Source organism: Microcebus murinus, chromosome 17 (genome assembly GCF_040939455.1).
Source record: "Microcebus murinus isolate Inina chromosome 17, M.murinus_Inina_mat1.0, whole genome shotgun sequence".
Lineage (NCBI taxonomy): Eukaryota > Metazoa > Chordata > Mammalia > Primates > Cheirogaleidae > Microcebus > Microcebus murinus.
The window spans coordinates 15,866,300-15,885,958 of NC_134120.1; the positions used below are offsets into that span (position 1 = coordinate 15,866,300).

Genomic DNA, 19,659 nt, shown 5'->3' on the forward strand with positions numbered 1-19,659 from the left:
GACACAATTAATTTAAAAGTATCCCCAGGGCCTAGGACAGTGCCAGGCACATGGCAGCCACTCTATACATATTTATTTGATAAGGGAATAGTGGAATGATTGAATAAACTTTTTTCTGATGGTTGATCCAACCCCGTCGATGTGATTAAACATGCACTAGTTCATTTATCCCAGTCTCAGGAGACAAGCTTCAGCCCAGCACAAGTGGAACCTAGTCCTTACTTTAGACACAGACTCAAAGAGAGGATGTTCCAAACCAGACCACCCAGCTGGGCCAACTGTCTCAGAAGCCGCATGAGTTTAAAACGTCCAGATTTGCTATGGCAGCTCACGTGGAGTTCATAACTAATTTTCTGACGGTAATACATTCAAACATAAGGAAGAAGAACTTAGCACAAAAATTCAGTGATCAGCCTGGTAATTGATTGAAATCAGTAGAAAACAAACATGTTTTAGAATTTCTGAAAGGTCAGTGAAGGCTGATATAAGTTTATCAGAAAGTTTTTTGTTTTTTTTAAATAATTTATTTACTATTTTTAAAAATTTTTAATTTTATTATTTTCTCTTTCTTCCTCTGTAGGGAAACTCTGAATGCCAAAGAAAGTTGGGTTTTTTATGATTAAGAGGGAGAGCCACAGACCTTAATTTTGGGCCTATGAGCGTGCGGTTTGCATAAACTAGATTTAACCCAGTTTTAGTTTTCTGCACCTAACACCTTCCTAAGTGTTCATTTCAACTCCGTAGGCACGTGTTGAATGATTACCAGGTAATAGGTAAGCCTAGCTTTATGCTGGGTCCTCTGGGGCCCTTGGCAAACTTTTTATTGACTTGAGAAAACAAGAAAATTCATCGCCAGCCAAAGTGGTTAACAACAGCACGTGTGAGTCAGGGTTCACATAGACATGTTGGTCATGAGCACAAGACGACCAGACCTTATTCAGTGAGGACACACTTGATTGGGGCCACTGTTACCAGTCGAACTTTCTTGTTCACACCAAGCAGATGCCAAGACATTTAGGGAGCGGAAGGATTGCCTAGCAGTAGCTATTTAGTGTGATAATGGCGTTTGATAGTTTGGACACAAACACCATTGTCACACTCCACAGCTCTGCTAAGGAAACTCTGTAGCCGTGAAGGTGTTAATGTCACCTCCAGGTCGCACCATTGTCACTGACCACCAGCGGGGAACCTGGCCAGCTCCATCTCTGTGACCTGAGCAGCGGCAAGAGGCATCGCAGTGGCAGTGGCGAGCATCTCAGAGCGGTGGGGAGAGATCCAGACTCGCAGGTGGAAGGCTTCTGCATTCTGGAAGGGCAGAGTCATGCAGGGGCCCACTGCCTGTGTCCCACTACCTCCCGACAAAGGCCTCCTGCCAACAGGAACAAAGACTTCCTATGAAAATGGACGGGAAATCTGTTCGCATCAGTTTTCTAAAAGGGCTGGGAGAGAAAAAAAAACATCCCCAGAAGGGAATAGATTTTTAGAAAACAAATACTTAGTGGAAGACCACGTTGCAAACGGGAACGATCAACTGAACTAATGGAGCCTTTGCAACTCTCAGACCCACCATGCTCCCCAATCCGTCATCAGGAATGCGAGACATTCTGCAGTCTAAGAAAATTCAAATTATTTCATGTGGGGATACGGCCTTTAGAAGTGCTGTGATCTACCCTCGGGGGCATCTAAGGGACATGGAGGCGTCCAACCTTGCTCACGATTTAAATGTCACTCACCACAGTCATTTCCCACCACAGCAGTGGGCGGGAGATGAGGGGAGGGAAGGAAGGGAGGAGAATGGAGAAAGAGGAAAGCATCGATTTTTAGTTAATAACACTCATTTTCTAGTAAAAAGGGAGCCCCATGAGTAAATCCCTTCTGGATTTACTTGGTTTTCCTGTTCAAAAATGGTTTCTAACTGATATGTGAACTCCTGCCCACAGTGGAGAATGGGAGGAAATAATGCATTTTACCTAATCCTTCATTCTCCCAAATGCTAGAAAAGGAAAGAATTGGGGCCAGTTATTTCCCCCTCACCCCGGGGTAACTGAGTTAATGGCTGACCAGATCCCTGCTTTAGCGAGAAAACTGGCTCATCTTTAACAGCTGAAAATGAACCCTTGTGCATTTTTCAGGAAAAATGACCCTTATTCACAGGCAGTTGGAGAAATCACCCTCTGTAAGCTAGACTCGCAGCTACTGTTAACACACTAAGGAAAGCTGCTCTGTTTCTGTGGGCCAGGAATGTCCATCCAGCCTCTTTTTTCCCCCTTTCCTTCCTCACTTGGTTGATTTGCGCCTCCCCCTCCCCCTGAGTGACTGACCGTGCCTTGGTTCCAGTCTGCGGCCCTGGCTTGCTGTCACAGGGTATGGCCATTTGTGAGGCCACAGGAAGTGCCACTTGGTCTCTTCTTAGACATGCTCTCCTCAGGCTGAACTTGTCACCTGGGCACTTTTTCATGACTCAAAGAGAAAGTGGACTGTACTGTCCTAGGTGGCCCTAGTAACTACCATGAACCTTAGTGCTCCAAGCACAGCACAGCCGTGGACATGCGTGTGACAGACTACCATCTTGTCCTTCCTTTTCCTACTGTTCCTCCTAACAAGGCAGCCAGGCTCTTCCTGCTTTGTCTTTGCAGAAATCCCTAACTCCTGGTCACATCAGGGACATTGCTGACCATCGCAAGAGGCTCTAGAAAATTCTTGGCCCAGGTGGGACAGATCCCCAAGAGGTGAGAAGTGAACAATTCACTTGTTAAAGGGCCCCAAAGGATGTGCCCAATGTACTGGGCAAGGGCTTGGGCTCATTTCACATCTCAGGGCCTCATAGCCGTGTCTGAACACCCTCCACTTCTCCATGAGGGCTCTGTTTGCTTCGGGCTTTGAAAAATCTGCAAAAGACACAGGGAAGGGGAAAAGAGCAGAAGAAATTAATGCATCGCAGGTAAATCTTACCAAATTCCTCCCCCCAAACAAACTTCTATTTCTATAGCCTAGAAATATATCTCAAGGAAAATGTCAAAAATTTGTAGAAAGATTTATCTATAATGTTGTTCATGGTGGCATTGTTAATGGTCAAAATTGGAAACAACCAAATGTCTAACTATAGAGGAAGATTAATACGTTTATGATACACCATAGTCATTTAAATCCATTCTGTAGAAAAATGGTTGTAGACTTGGAAAGAAATTCAAGAGATGTTATTGAATGAAAAAGTAGTTTACAAAACAATATACTCTGTATGAGCCCTTTTCTGTGAAAAATGCACTTTTGCCTGGGGCAAGAACATCAAATGTTAACCATTGTTATCTCTGAGTAGAGGAATTATGGTTTCATTTTTTTTCTCCTTTTGTGTCTCTGCATTTATTCATTTCTATGATTCATGTAGTATTTTTGTAGTGAGAAAAACAAGGAGAATTTTAAAATTTTTAAGCATTTTTTTTTCCAGATTTCCTAATAAAAACTCCTTCTTGCAAAACACTCTTCTGAAAATTGGAGGTTGGAACCTACCCTACTAATATGGTTTGTCACGAGTGTGAGAAGTTAGTACTGTGCTGAGAGATAGGCTTCAGGATCATTTCTTAGCAAATGATGAATGTTGCTAAACCAGCCATCATCATTTATTACTTCTTTGATTGTTTCTGCAGCAGTGGTTGAACTCTGAACTCACAAAGCAGTTTAAACAAGCAAGCAGAATTTTGGTGGGGTTTTTCCCCCCCAATGTCATCAATAATATATCATGAGTAAAAATAATTAGAAGTGGGTAATGCCAGGATCTACCTTTAGATATTTTGAAAATTCACAGTCATTTCTTATTCTGCAGATTTAAAGTCTTATGTTCTAGTATTTCAAATTTAACAATGGAATTTAAATAGTACCAGTTAATAACAAATAGAAAGTTTATACACTGGCTGTAAAATAACACCTGCTATTTCCCGGGGAAACGAGTAATGTTTAAGTCAAAGATGTTGGATATTAGTCAGGGTGACTTGTCCAAATGCCAGCACAATTTTCTACAGCTTAGAAACAGCCTTGAGGGATCCTGTTTAGCTTCTCTAGGCCTCTGATCCCACCCACACAAATCTTCCACCACCTGTCGTTGTCATGCCTAACTTCCGGAGATCTCCCTAAGAGAGGTTGAGCACTAGGCATTCCTAAATGGTTGTCTATTAAAACTAAATTTCTCCCGTAGTCCCTGTTACTAGGGAGGGTGAGGAAGGAGGATCCCTTGAGCTCAGGAGTTTGAAGCCAGCCTGGGAAACATAGCAAAACCCCTGTCTCTAAAAAAACAAAACAAAACAAAAACTAAATTTCTGTGCAGTGTCTTCCTGGCCTCACCTTCCCAACTGTGACAGGATCTCTAAGCATTTCTAGCTGCTGCCATCAATTCAGAATGTGGTTTTCCCATTGAACCCATGAGCATGAAAAAAAAGCTAGACTTAGTTTGATCCTCTTTTAAATGCCATACATTTCTTTTCATAAGTAGGAAAGAAAGTGTATTAAGGAGGAAGGCTTTACAAAGCATGACTTCCAGCAAATTCATCACCCTGTAAGTATTCTATATGCCCCTTCTATAACTCCCAGCAAGATGTGTTAGATTTGCAAGTACCAGGAATATCAGTGCATTCCCTATTCTTTCTCAGGTCAGCTCTGGGCATAAGCAGCTTGTCTTTGCTTTAATATTTTGTTCCCAGGGGCTAAGAACATTCTAGTGCCAACTCAACAGGGCTGAGAAAAGAATGCTTTTGAAACTGCAAAATGTGTCAATTTGCTGCAAACCTAACCCGTATCAGAAAAAAAAAAAGATTTCTTAAAAAGCAAAAGATAAATGGAGATGCTTTTTTTTTTATTGCAAATCCACATTTACTGCCATTTCAAATAGAGGTTTAAATGCATCAATTTGATTCTTTTAGGCCGTTATAGTCTAAATGACAAAGGAAGTCAGTATTATACTTCTGAGGCTTGTCAATTTTAAAGCACATGGAAATTTTAAAATAGAATGTTCTTGTCAATGGGGAGCACAGCAGCGTTTCTTTTCTCATTGAAATCCATCTAGAAGGGAAAATGTGGAAGGCTTCTTATCCATGCATTTATCATCTGTGTTTATCACCAACCAGCGTGAAAAGGAAATTGTTGGGCAAATTCTCAGCCAAGTTGGAGCCTCACTGGACTTTTCAAAAAGAGATCGCTGAGGCTTGGGGATTCCTAAGGACCAGTTTCACTTCTGTGCAGGTGTCCAGCTATTTTTAGTGCTGCTGAGGGAACAATGTGAGTCGTGCAGAGACACTCGAAAGGAATAACTCTAATGCCAGGAGTTTAGAAGGATAAGAACAAAAACCTCGTGCATTTTGCCCGTGTGTTTGCCCTGCAGGGAAGGAAGTCCTGGTCAAATAAACCTAATTTTAGTTACCATGCTGGCAGAATTTTGTCTGTTGTTGTTAAATCAGACCACAGTAAAATAGGCAATGGCTGAATATACAGCCGCTCCAAGGGCAGAAACGAAGTCCACACTGCCTCTGAGCCCTCAGCTCCTCCCTGGCCTCTTCCTTGCCCTCCACAAGGGTGAGAAGAACCTTCGAGAAAGTCTCCTGTTTTCCTCAAGCTCCCTGAAGAAACAGAGTAGTCATGGAAGACAAATTCAAATACGGTGTGTTCAATACTTCCTGTTGCCCAGGCGCCGAGTGGAGTCTCTTTCCAAACCAGAGTGAGCCGCACACCCCATTTCTCGTCAGTGGCCACCCCAAAGAACAGCCTGCTCCACTCAGGGGAGTCACCAGCACTTACCCCGGTCGGCTGTGGTCCTCTCGGGGCCCAGGGCCCCTCCCCGGCTGGCGGGATGGCGCCTTCCGCTCTCCTGTTTCTGCGGCTGTGCCGGGCAGCCTCGGCCCCGCGTCCTGAGCTTCTGGGGCTTTTAGGCCTTTCCCCTCTCCCTTTATGGAATCCAGGATTTAAAAGTAAACAAGTCTTTCTCTTTCTGATAAGTCACATTAAATTATCGATTTGGTGGGGAGGGAGGGCACGACCTTAGGCCAGTAAGTCAGCGTCACCTTTGGCCGAACACACTGGAGCTCTCCCCCCTCTGCCGTGTGGGGGTGCGCGGCCGCAGGCAGCCATGGAGGCCCCTTGTGGACACATGTTCCCCTCAGAAACCCACGTTTAAACTTGTTTAACTCTTTCCTCACGGAAGGCCTCGGTTTATTATCTTGTCACCTCCTCAGAGTTCTAGAGCCAGAAGAGTCATCGGGTCATATGAACCTATGACATTAAATATATCCTTGGGGCGTCCTACTTTGAGCTCTTGACGAACGTTTGGAAGCCAATCTCATTCTCCTCTCAAACTGGTCATTTCTGGCGTAGTTATAATCTATTCATCTGTTCACTCCAACAATCATTTATTAAGTACCTGATTATCTGCTGAGCTTTGGTAGCGGGATAGGGAGCAAAGAAAACAGAGTAATCTCTGTCACTCCCAATCTGGCAGTGAGGACAGACACACACACACGCAACAGGCAGAGCCGCCATTAGAGGCTGCCGCTGGTTCCGAATGGATTCTCTTGTCGGCTATTATTTTTAATATCTCTGATCCTTTCTTTTCCTCCTCAGGCCCTGTTGTCATTTTGCTTTCTTAAGCTTTAACAGGAAACTGTTTGTTACCCTCTCAAGTAACAATCTGAAGTGAGTTCTGGTTGTTTCAGTCAGAGCTGGTGGCCTGAGGAGATGGGCAGCAGCCTTCACTTAACTAGCAGGTCTTGTCATCCTACCCCAGACTTTCTCTTAGTTGTCATCAGTCTTATCCGGTGAAAATGAAAAGCAAAATATACCGTGGACTTTTCTTTTCTTTGCCTATGAACTGATCTCAACAAGTGAGCCCAGAGAGCTGCCACTGCTGTTTGGTCCTGATCCTGCTCCCTAAGTTCCTGAGGGCGACTAAGCTCTCCCCTGGTTTCCTCTGACTGTCTGAGGAAATCCTGCACCCCCGCTCCTGGAAAAGTCCAGGGTCTTCCATGAGGGCTGAGGAATTGACCTACATGCTCATATGGTAAAAGTGCAGACATGCATCCTGAGATGGAAAAACATCCTAAGAACCTTCTGGAAATCACCAAAGCCCTGTACCCTTCAACTTTAGTCAGTGGATATGGCGTCAATGTGAATTTTTTTTGTGATATTACAGGTGCTGCGGTGTTGGCACTGCCTGGGGTAAGTTGCTTTGTACTCTTAAAGTTTCTTCTCTTGGTTACGGCAATCCTATTACTTTTCAGAATCATTGCTGGTTTTTCTCTTTTAAAGTGAAACAGATTCCTCAGGGTTCCCCATGTAGACATCCCTTCAGAGGGCAGGACAAAATCCCAGCCATGGTATTTGCAAGGATTCTGAATTTCAGAGACGGAATGAATCTTTCAAACTTCTTGTGGCAAATCGCAGAACTCTACTTCTGCTGCCTTTAAAACTGACTTTTTATTTTTTAAGAAAGGAAGAGGGGGAGTGCCTTGTTTTAAGGAGAAGACAGATTTGAATCCTGCGAGGTTGAAGGTCAGCATGGAATGTCTAATTCCCTAATGTTGACATTCAGATACAGCCTGCAGAATTGGGCTTCTCCAACAGTGAAAAACAAACTCAGGTAACTTTCCACTGGCTGCAGCTGAAACAGGCTCTACCTGCTGTGGGTGATTAGTTCCAGGGTTTTCTCATCTTCCTGCCCTGAGCTGCAGCCTTTTTGAAATGGAAAAAAAAAAAGAAAGTGATCAGTTCCACTGAAGCATGACTTTTATCCTGAGGGATGCTGAAATTTGGAACTTGGAATCCTGGGTCTCATTTAAGATTCTTTGCTATTTGGATTTTTGCCTTTGGACAAGATACTTCATATTTCTGAGACGTTGGTTTCCTCTCTGTGTAGCAAAGCTGAGAATACTTACTTGTCATTTGCTCTGAAACCTCCAGTGAAACACGAGATGAATTAGGCTTTAATCATGAACAGAGAAAAACAAAGTTGGATGTCGAGAAATTATTATACAAAGGGCATGTGCTAGATTGTTCCAAGTGAACACAGGAATGTGCAAGGAGAGTGCGGGCCTCTGCCGGGGCATGGGTGGGGACCCTGGGAACAGACCTGAGTAGCGGCAAAACTCTAGGCCTCCTTTCTGAAGAAAGAGAAAGGAGAGGCACCTTGTGAACAGGGGGGCCTTCATGCAGGGAGAGCTGACAGCCAGGCCAAAGGCTGAGACCCTCAGGAGATCTCAGATCCTCAGGAGAGAGGGGCCAATCCCAGTTCTTCCTCTAATGCTTTGTGGCTTTAAAAGAAATGCAGGTGCACAAGTTTTGATCGATTAGTACCAATTGAATGGTGAGTGCAAATCTTGGGCACATGTTTCTCTTATGCATTGGAGCTCGTGTGCCCGTCTCTCTGAGTGTGCTTCTTGTAGTCCTCACTTTGATGGAGAATTCCCTAAGGAAACATTCCCCCCTCTTTCGGTATAGGTAGCTTTCTTCCCCTTGTGTCCTTGTCCCCTGTCCCCCTTAGATTCCCCTATTGTCTTGCACAGGGAGGCATTTATAGCAACCCCTTCCATCCTGGGTCCCCCCACCCCAGGTCTGTCCACTAGCACCTTCCACCAAAGTTTTTTCTACTCTTATCATTTCCTCTTCAATGTCCCCTCCCTGGCACACTTAGCTATCGATAGAATCAACCCAAGATTTACCCTGAATTAAAACGGTGTCCAGTATGAAGAATTTTTTAAAACATCAAGTTAATTTATTTGCTTTCTGTCCTGGGAGCAGCTGCTTCCTGTTTCATTTGGCTTTAGAGTCGGGCAGAGCCTGGAATGAGCATGTAGTTTGTCCTCTGTTGCACTGCACAGATTCCCTGGAACTCACCAAGCCAGATCCCGAACTAGTTCTTTGATCTGTGGTCTTCATGCCATACCTGACTCCTGAAAGAATGGCATGCTGTTTCCTTTGTCCCTCCTCTACTCTTGCCCCACCTGGATTTCTGTGTCACCCCGTAAGGTCCAAATGTCAGGCCAGAGGATTAGTGTGGTTAAGACACGATTCCAGTCCCGTGGTGTTTACACCGACAGGGCACAGACGCTGGTCAGTGCTCACATCAGACAGGGCCGACAGAAAGATCCAGCCACCCTCCGAAGGCAGTGAGTTATCTCACATGGTTGTTCACAGTCAGTTACAGATTGAACTCCTTGTTCTTCTACTTTCCTCCCTCCTCACTACTGCATTTGACTAGTCTTAAAAAAAAAAAAAAAAAAAGATCCAGCCACTCTTAGGAGTGCTTCAGCAGAAGGTGCTGCACACAGAAGGCCAAGGACAACTGAGGAAGTCATTTTCTCCAAAAGCTTCAGGAAAAGCATCCGAATAGATTCTTGTGTTTTAAGAGCAGGATTTTAATTAGACCTGGATATCTGAATTTAAGGGATGTCTTTTTAAATCTAGGTTGTGTAAAGGGTGTTAAAAAATAACCAATAACCCAGGCAAGAGCTTGGAACCAGGGGAAAAAAATCAAGTGGATTAACCTCATGTATATTTTGGCTGAATTCGTGAGTTGGGGAACATTCTGGCTGGGACAGTCAAAAGGAAGATCAACTGTCAGCATTTTGTTAAAGCTGCAATGTCTCAAGGGGGCTGGGGGCTGTAGACACTAGGCTGAATCTTTGGACAGCCTGGGGGCATTGTCTAGCACTTCAAAATTGATAAAAATGCATACAATTTTGGGCCAGGGAATGAATTATTAAGCAGTATACAAAGCTTACAGTCAAGAATTTCTGAACATTAGCTCATTAAAATAAGATCGAAAGAGAAAAACAAATACACACACACACACATAAAAAAACCTAGGGGAAAATATTAGCAATACAGAGCACAACACATTGAATAATTCACGATGAAAATGAAGAAAGGATATGAACATGGGGTTTACAGAAAAATAAACACATGAAAACATGGTTAACCTCGCTGATAATTATAGAAATGGAGGTGAGATACCAATGGAGGTGAGCAGGTAAGTGAAAATTCAGAGCTTGTCAAGATCCAGTACTGGCCACGCTGTGGGCCACCTGCCACTCTCAAACACTGTTGCCGGAAATGGTAACGATCTACTTTTTAAAGGGCAATTTTACAATACTTATCAGAATTGTAAGTGTATATCTCTCTTGACCCAGCAATTCCATTACTGAGAATTTATAGATATATTCACAAAAGTACACTAAGACATATACATAAGAATATTCATTATAGCATTGTTTGTAAGAACAAACAACTAAAACTAAATAACTGTATGGTGGACTAGTTAAATAAACATAATAATACAACTATACAGTGAAATACTATGTAGACATTTAAATAGAAAAAAGAAAAATACCAGGAATTGGGGCTAAGGATAATGATTAACCCCACAGCTTTCAAATCTAAAATATATAAGAATACATTTGATATAAATAAAAAGGACATGACTCCATACTTCTATGCATGTATATATTTGTATATGTATTTATTTGGTGGTAATAGCATATTTTTTCTTTTTTTTTCCTTGAAGGATACACAGGGCACAATTGATGGTAGTTCCTTTGGGGAGTGGGCTAGTGGTTGGGAGGTAGGGGTGGGAGGCTTGAGTTTGGGGTTTTACCTTGCTCTTCTTTAAGTGCTTGGAAGCATGATCACGAATGGAGCTCTGCCGCCTCTGATCCCAGCGACAGAGGCAGGAGGACTTCGCCTCTCATTCCAAAGCTGAGGACGAGTGCAGAAAAACATCAGAGGACTAAAATTTCTGCACAACGCCTGGCTGGCTTGATGTTGAAGGTCACGGTGAAGCTGTAAGTACCAACAAAAGTGATCTCCACTTGGAGGCAGAGGGCTCTGACACTTGGCAGTCCAGAGACCAGACAGGGTTGGAGTTGGGAACCTTTAACTTAATCCTGGAAGGGAGTTGGACCAGCCCAGAGTGCTGTAGTATGGGTGTCTGGAGTGCTATTCCTATACAATGAGGGGAGCTGAGCTTCCTCCAAGAAGTGGCACTGGGCTGAGCTCTGGATGAGAGATAGGAATTTTCTAGTCAAAGGAATGGGGTGGAGAGATATGGGGTGGAGGGGACAGCATCTGTGAAGGCCTGGAGCAGGGACCTGAAGGTGAGCCCACGTGGCTGGAGCAGATGTGGAGTGGGAGAAGGCCCACCATGAGACCATGAGGTAGGCAGGATGCTGCCCTTGGGGACCTTGGGGACAAAGGTGGAGGTTTCTTCTCTATCCCAAGAGCAACAGTGAGCTCAGTGAGAAGAGGGGGATGCAGAAGGATGATTGGATGTTAAGAGGCTTTGGTGACATCCATGTTAGGGTGACCATGGCAGGGACAATGGAGCTGGTGGCAAAGGTGAATGGAAGTTCCCAGGTGCCTCTTGTGATGGTGTCTTCAGAAGGGCCACACCCTCGGGCACAGGCTCCGTTCTGAGCTGCCTTGCAACGTGGGTGTGTTGGTAGCGATGGGGGCCCAAAGTGAAAAGCAATGAAGACGACCCACAGGTCTGAGCACCAGTCACGGGAGCCCCATGCCCTGTGAGACTTCGATCTGCAGCCCACACTCCCATTGTGCTCTTGGCCTCCCCTACTCCCCAGAATTGGGGTGCACAGGTTGTTGATTAATTCCATGCACCAGCGCTAGTCTTTAACGTTGATCCGCCTCTAGATAAAACCTGCTGTGTTCTGGGGAATGAGTTTACTTTTCTAGATACTGAGTACATTGTTATCCCCCTTTTCGGTGTCTTTCTTACTTTTCATTAATCTCAAAGACAGGTCCATCTCTAGGCAAATTGTGAATTAGGAGAAGCTGAAGCCCCGGCTCTTTTAAGGTTCCCCTGCCTTGGGACCCTCACGCCCTGCAGGCTGCGACACGGGGAGGGAGGGGCGCCTCAGAGGTGCTGCAAAGGCCTGAAAAATCCACGTGTGTGCCAAGCCTTAGAACATACGTGTGCGCTGTTGGGATTGATGAAATACAAATTTATTTCAATGTCCTACTAAATTCAATATAAATTTTGGTCATTATGCATTTTCCTAACCAATAGATCTTAAAAGTATAACCTGCTATCATGTGTTGGGGGTGTGCCATGGGTTTTTCTTTTTTAACAAAGGGTCATTATACTTAAGAACCACTAGTCTAGGGCAAAGGGTCTGGCCTTGTAGGCCGCTGATGTGTGATTCATTCGATAAATATTAATAGTTTTTGTGTGCCTACTATGGTCAAGGGACCTCTTTGAGCCCTGGAGAGCCTCAGGAATGAAATGGACATGGCCTATGGCCTGACCTGGGGGAGAGATACAAGCACAGAGGCGGTTAGTAACCACGTGATAGATACCAAGGAAGCACGTAAGCCAGGCACTTAAAGATCCAAGAAGGCTTCCTGGAGGCAGTGGTGCTTGAGCCGAGACAAGAAAGCAGAGTAGGAGGAAGCCAGTGACAGGGGAGGGAGGCCGTGTTCCAGGAGGTGGAAACAAGATGCCGGAGGCCTGCGATGAGAGAGGGTGGCGTGGAGCAGCTGATGAGGCTGGCATGTGTGGCTCGGGGAGGGGGCACACTGCACCTGGCCAGCACGGGAAGCGGGGACAGCCCGTGCACGGCCTGGCTCCCAGGCTTCGGTCTTGACGTTCCGGCAGGGGGCCATCCCGATTACCTCTGTGCCGTGGGCCATCTGGGGCGTGGCCACTCTTCGTATGCATAGGCTAGGTCGTCCCTCTTTAAGGGTCTGGACGCTGAGACTTGCCAGGAGATGGGCAGTCTGTGGCGGGGGCGAAGCCCGACAGAGAGAGGTGGCTGTGTCATGGCTGTGGGGGAGGAGGACATGACGCCCAGGGGCATGAACTCTGTGGCTGGGGTGTCAGTGGGACAGTCAGTCACTGCAGTGGCACTGGGTCTCGCATGGTCCTCCGGCTCCCTCACACATTCCTGGCCTAGAGGTCCTTCCTGGGTTTTCTTGGGGACAGACGACAAGATCGAGAGGCTCCACACTGGGATTTCCAAGTCTGAGCTGTCTCCCTTCAAGTCCCCCCCACCCCCAGGTCCTCACAACCCAAAAGAGTTTAATTTCTAAGCTTTTCACTGGAATGGGAGACGTCCCGAGACATTATTAGAAAAGTAAGTGGAATTTTTCATAACCATTCTCTCTCTTTTTTTTTTTTGGTGAGAAACTTTTAGAATGTTCTCCAAATTTTATTAAGTAAAAAAAGCAGGAAGTCCAGCGGCAGCAGGTGTAACCTACTTCCATTTCAGTAAAACCAGGAAGGAGAAGGACATCTGAGAATCTGCGCGTGGTAGTTACCATGACAGGGGAAATGGGTGACTTGGATCTTGGAAGTGGAAGGGACCCCTCTCGTGGTACTCCCTTTTATAATTTCAATGTTGAACCACGTTAGTATAATACCAATTCAAAAAATCAGGTACAAGAAAGCTTGCCAGATTTGCTGTCTGGTTCTTCTCCAATCTGTTTTATTGCTGGGACTGATAAATCAGTTTATATTGAGGTGCTAATGGATTACTGGGCCACACGCTAAGCCAAGGTAGTGGGACTTTCTCAGGGGTCTTTGGAGAAGAAAGAAGCACAAGGGCGTTTTCTCGAAGACCTCACTGGATGGACACGTGTCTCTCGGCTTGCGCATGTGGAGCTGTCCTGGGCCATGCAGCTCTGTCCCCTATCAAGTTCTTCAGACTTTCGGGCATACCCCAGCTCCCTCGGCAGGTTCTGCGGCTGTGACGGTGCAGGGACGAGGAAGGGCTGCTGTAGCTACTGCACGGATCTGCCCGGCATCTAACTGGGGCCTGGAAGGTGACCACGTCTGTCCTCCAGAGAGGTGTCTCTTCCAGCTGCCTCGCTGCTGTCCTTCAGTGGCTTCCTCCTCCCTCCCCATCCTTTGGGGACAGAATCCTCATGTTTGTTCCCTTCAAGGTCAAGTTCTGGCTCCTCTGACCCATGTTGTTTAGGGGCTCATACCCCAGAGAGTGATGGTCAGCCCTTGCTTGTGAAATGGACTAGGGCTAGAAACTCCATGAGTTTGAGTCACAGAATGAGGGTCTCTGAATTCACTGATCTGTCCTGGGTGACCCCATCCAAGAGGCCACAGCAAAACCTGGTGTATGTACCTTAAGCACCTAGAAGCAAAATTCTACCAGTCAACTGCATCCCATCCAGAGCTTGGAATGGAGCAGCCCGACCGGAAGGCGGTCCCCAGCCCCAGGCACTTCTCACTACCCTGTCAAAGTGGTTGAATCTGATTGCTGCTGCTGCTAATAAACGAACTGGTGGCTCGACCTGGCTCCGAGACCCATTCAGCCCATCTGAGCATCCCTCACTCTCGAATTCATTTCAAAGCTACAATATCTGCAGAGGCAGACAATTCCTGGTAACCTTTCAGAAAACCCAATTTCCAGCCATGTGTGATGGAATGACTATTTAATAGATGCACATGTCGTGCTTAAATATTTTTAGTCCTTCTTGTCGGTGGGTGAATCATTTGGAATGACAGATTGCATTTGAAGGGGGAGCAGGGATCTCACCAGAGCATCATGCCTTTTCTCGTGTTGTTTTTTGTGCCTTTGGCTGTCAGGAACCCTCTTAGCGCTTTTGCAGGAAGCGGCCCCGGCCTTCCTGAGGGCACGTTGCATGTTTGGCAAGATCCATTAAACCCTACACCCCCATCAGCAGAACTGTGACCAAACCCATGGTGAGCTGAGGTCCTCTTTAGGGGAAAGCTCTTCCCACCGCCCTGGCTGGTATCTGCTCCTGCTGTGAGTTCCAGAATTTTCCCAACCCATTTGTTGTTTGTTTCTTTTCCTGTAGAGGTGCTTATGGCGGAAGCCATTCTCTGTACTTCAGTGGCTTCGGACCTGAATGCTTTTGCTGGGAGGCTCCAGTGGCCTCCTTTCTGCACGGATGACAGGTGAGGGGGTGAGAATGTGTGACAGATATCAGACACCTCACTCCCTACCCTCTTGCAGCCAGGACAGGCTCCCCAGGGAAGAGGGCAGGGAGCAGGGAAGGGGGAGGCAGCCATGACCTCCCTACGGGCCCTCCCTGCGGGAGCCCCTCAGAGGAAGGGACGGCTCTTGCTGTCAGCTCACCCCAGATTTCAGCCTGTTGCTTAGCTCATAGAACATTCTCCAGAATGAGTGAGAAAAGGGTTGAGCGGACGATCAAGAATATGAACTGGAAAGTTTTGAAGACAAATGATAAGAGGTCAAATAATGTGGTGGGAAAAACCCAACCACCCCTGGGGCCAGGGGGTCGGGCCAGTGGGCTCGGATTTACCCCACCATTTGATAACTGGATAATTTGGGCAAGAAACCTTCCCTCTCAGAGTTTTAATTTCCTCATCTGCAAAACAAGGGGTTTGGAGCAAATAGTCTCTAATGTTCCCTCTCTATTTTTTACAATTCTCTAAGTAGATGGTTGCCATGCCTACCCGGCACTGGGCCGCTGTCCTTGCTGTATGACCTGGATTGGCTCCTGCTAGAGAGCAGTTGTCCTTGACAGAGAACCCCAGGGCCATCAAAAAGAGGTTGCTTGGTGACAGTTTGCGCACACCGATGGTATACACCCCGTGTGAAGGGAGAAGACGGAATGTGCCAGAACATTCTCCCATGCCTGTGATAATTTCATGGTTGGTGGCTGGGGGAGGGGGCTACGCATAAGCCTGGAGAATTTTCTTCTTGACGTGAGCTGCAGGCAAGCCGATGGAAACGTGGAAACTGAGGCCAGCTCAGAGACTTAAAAGTCAAAGTTGACTTTTCACCAACCCACCTCCGCCCAGCATTGCCCAACTCTCTCCAAACACAGCTGAACACTGTTTACGTGGGGATGAAGGAAAACTCTCTGTTGACTTTATTTCCACACCCTGCCTTTTGGAATTGACACAAGAAGAGGGCACCCTGCTTGCCAGGCCTGACCATCCGGTCAGCAGACTCCAAGCCCCGTCCCCGCTCTGGCTTTGCCTCCTCAAACAGAGGCCACTGGAACAGATCGATAGCGCAGATAAAACGCAGCGACATAGGCTTTGAGCCCAAGGCTAACGGGCTTACTGCAAACGGGTCACCTTCTCCCTGTGGATGCCAATCCCAGGGGTGAAAGACCAAAGTTCCACTCCTACCCCTGAGAGAGCTGCCCCGAGCGGGGGGCCTGGTTCCTGTGGGGGAGGGCACACGGGGCCGGGGCTGCACCTTCAGGGGACACAGCCAGGACTGCAGAGGAACCGAGGCCCCAGGTTTGCTGCGGCTGCAGGCGGAGGGCAGCTCTGGCTTGGGACGGGTGTCTAAGTCAGCGCAAAGGCAGCGTTCAGATTCAAAGCACAAACTCTGGAACCAGACCACCTGGTCTAGCTCTCATGAGCTCTGCGACCTTGGATGAGTTTTCTATCCTGTCTGTATCTTGATTTCTCCATCTGAACAATTGGGAATAAGCACAACCTAGTAAGCAAGGCTGCTAGGAGGATTAAAGGTGCTCATATTTCTAAAACAACTTAGAACTGTCCCTAGGATACATCTGATACATTTGGCAGTTCTCAAACTTCAGCATGGAAAAGAATCTCCGGGGGACTTGTTTAAGTGCAGCTTGCAGGGCTCCACTCCCTGGACGCTTAGGGTGCGGGCCCGGGGACTCTGTGATTCTGATGCGGGTGGTCACACCACCTGGTCACTGCTGTGCCTGGGTCCCCATCTGGCCCCCCAAGCCTGCTTCTCTTAGGATTGGCATTTGTTGCCCTGAGGGCTGCTTGAATCCTTGCAGATTGTTGTCTGCTATGTGTGGCTCACCAGCCTGGAAAATTCTTCTGCTTCTTGTCCAGTTGATCTTTCAAGTTTCAGCTTGAGTGACGCTTCCTCCATGAAACCTCCCTCACCTGGACCCAGACCTCTGGGCCGGGGCACAGCCTTACCTGCAATTCCAAAATTCATTTTTTTGTAAACATGAAGCAATCTGATTTGGGGCAAGAACCTCATTTGGTGGCAAAAACCTGACCTGAACTGACACGAGGCTATTTATAGCCTTTATTCCACTTAGTGTGGGGAGTCCTATGTTTGCTGTAGAAATATTAACGGGTTTGCTGACACAGTGGTGCCCCAGACACTGCTAGGGGTGTTAAATTATGTATGGCATAAGCAATGTGTTTCATAAAATGCAAAAGGAAAAAGAAAAATATGCATTTCATAATACATCTGGACCTAAGTCTTTCGGATGGTGCATCTATGGCACATTTTGCTCTGATTGGTGGCTTTTCCCTCTACTTTGACATTAAATGAAAATGCTAAGAGCAAAGGCCAGGGATTTAGCACAATCCTTGGTGCAAATAATGATCAATTATTTTTCCTGAATGAACGAATGCTTTCTTAGAGAAGAAACTGCACCTGTCTCTCCCACTCCATCACATTCCTCATCCCATGACGACATTCATGTAGGATTTGTGAAGTTAGTTTCACATGGCTCTTTGGTTTCTCCTTCTTAGAGCCAGGCCTGCCACTGGGATTGGCTGTCCCAAACTGGGGTGAGTAGGACTTTCCGGGAAGATGTTTCCAACTGCCAGGTTCTTCCACTCCCCATTTGAACAGGGTTTTGAAAAAGAGGAAGCATTTCTGGGGTGTTGAGATGTCTTTAATAAAATAATTGTCCAAGAAGGGGGGAATGAGTTGAAGACTTCACCTCTGGGATCCTGTTTTTCTTCTCCTTTCCTACCATAAAGCTCAGGGCACAACGCTCCTGGCTAAGCCCTCCCAGGCTTGATAACGGCAAGATCTCCAGGGCAGGAGACTGGGAAACACACCTTGGCAGCTCCCAGCCCAGCCGAGCTGTTAGAAGACGGGGGATGGGGAGACTCAGAGTTATGAGAGGTTGAGTTCCCAGTGCCTATGGGTGAGTTGGGCCCAGGCCCTTGGGATTCTAATGAAATGGGATGATTATGTGGATAATTCAAGTTCAAATCTCACAGTGGTCCCAGTTGGCTATGACCAGAGGCAGAGGCTGCAAATGCAAGCGCTTACACCAGCCAGGCAGGTAGTGAGTGACATGGGCCAGACGTGACAACAGGGAGAGGAGTGGAGAGGAGTGTGGGAACCTGGGAGGTGTGTGCCCCGTCTAAGCAGGCAGCCCTGTTGAGCTCCCGCTGATGGATGCCAGGTCTTCTAATTGTCAAAGAGAAATTGGAAAACTTGATTTGTAGGTGAAAATTTCCTATTTAAAAAAAAAAATCCTGGGAAGGCCAACTAAAGTTCACAGGCAGACAAGTTGAGGCCCACCATCGTTTCACAGCCTTTCTCTCCGTGCATCCTGGGTGCCCCTTGGGGGGCTTTGGGAAGTCCGTTCGTGAGTGCCTGGGATTGTCCCCGGATTCTGGGCTGTGAGGACGCCAAGTGCAGCTTGTTACTCTCGTCCACAGCTTCTCGGCCCCGCACCAAGGAGCAGGGCGGGCTCACCTCCCCCGGGTGATCTCCTTTCCCAAATTCAATGCCCCTTAATTGTGTCCTCAGTCAGGATCTAACGAGGGCGGCTAAGTAGCCACCGGGCACCTCTGCTTAGATGGCCACGTGTGGCTCAGACGCCCCAAGGCCTCTGGGGAAACTGGCATCACTCAAGAACTAAATTGTTGCTGAGGCCCGAAAATTGTGTCTGCAAATACGAGGCAGAACAAAGCAGGCGACACATTCATCTGCTGTTTCTCAGGAAACAAGGAGAGTCAACAGGCACCTGAATGCTCGGGCCAAAGTGGCATGACTCAGTGGATAATTTTCCATGGTTTCAGTGTCTTTTGCTAACTGTCACCTTGCCTCCTCTCTGGTTCTCTTGCCAGAGATCCCAAATGACTTTCTTACAGTCATGGGGTCCCCTGTCAGGGTCACAGGGGGACAATCCTTGTCAGCCTGGCAGATGTCTGAATGTTTGTTCAGGATTGAACAGAGGCAGGAAACAGTGACAGTCCTTGAACCGAAACCCACAACGCCCAGCCTCCCTGGAACCCGGCTTCCCCCTCACAGCCCAGCACCGACCAGTCCACCGGAATCCAGTTTTATCGGGCACCCAAGGTACAGAGAGCGTTGATTTAACCCCACGCTCTTGGGTTGTTTATATAGCCATGTGCAGGAAGGAAACGGTCACACAAACAACCACAGTCAGAGGCAGAAAGGGGCAAGGCACTGTAGGTTCAGAGGAGGGATGGAACTTCACTCGGTGGCAGAAATCAGGAAGGGCTTCATGGATGAGGGGACATTCGAGATGGGCCCTGAAGCTTGGCTAGATGTGGACGTGTGGGAAGGTCCCTTCTAGCAGAGAGCGGCGTGAGCGAGGGCAAAGGTAGGAAGGCACAGGCTGCGAATGCAGGGCACAGAGGGACAGCGAGCCTGACCTTGAATGCCTACCTAGGGAGTGCAGACTTGAGATGAGTGTTCACGGGTCGATACAGGCAAGGCTTTGAGGGATTTCTGCAGGAGACTGCAGAGATTGCAGCTGGCTGTCCTCGTAGCTGTGTGCAAACTGGATTGAGACTTAGGAGAGAGAAAGCAGGGTGCAGAGAGTCAGGAGGTCATGGTCTGAACTCGGGCAGGAGTTACTGAGGCAAGTAAGGTGGGAAGGGTGGACGTGGAGCTGAGAATACAAATGGCAGAGCTGGGACAGGTGTCTCTGCTGTCCTTGGTTCCT

At 47.1% G+C, this 19,659-nt stretch overlaps 2 long non-coding RNA genes across 2 annotated transcripts; one reads left to right on the plus strand and one right to left on the minus strand.

Annotated features, from left to right (window-relative positions):
• Positions 1-784: 784 nt before the first annotated feature.
• Positions 785-5,985, minus strand: LOC105860635 (uncharacterized). Its single transcript, XR_001149146.3, has 2 exons — positions 5,782-5,985; positions 785-2,888 (listed from the first exon to the last, which is right to left on the minus strand). It is a non-coding gene; the product is annotated as an uncharacterized LOC105860635 (long non-coding RNA).
• Positions 5,986-6,030: 45 nt separating this feature from the next.
• LOC142861653 (uncharacterized) lies at positions 6,031-17,669 on the plus strand. The gene is made up of 2 exons (XR_012912878.1): positions 6,031-14,920; positions 15,426-17,669. It is a non-coding gene; the product is annotated as an uncharacterized LOC142861653 (long non-coding RNA).
• Positions 17,670-19,659: the final 1,990 nt, after the last annotated feature.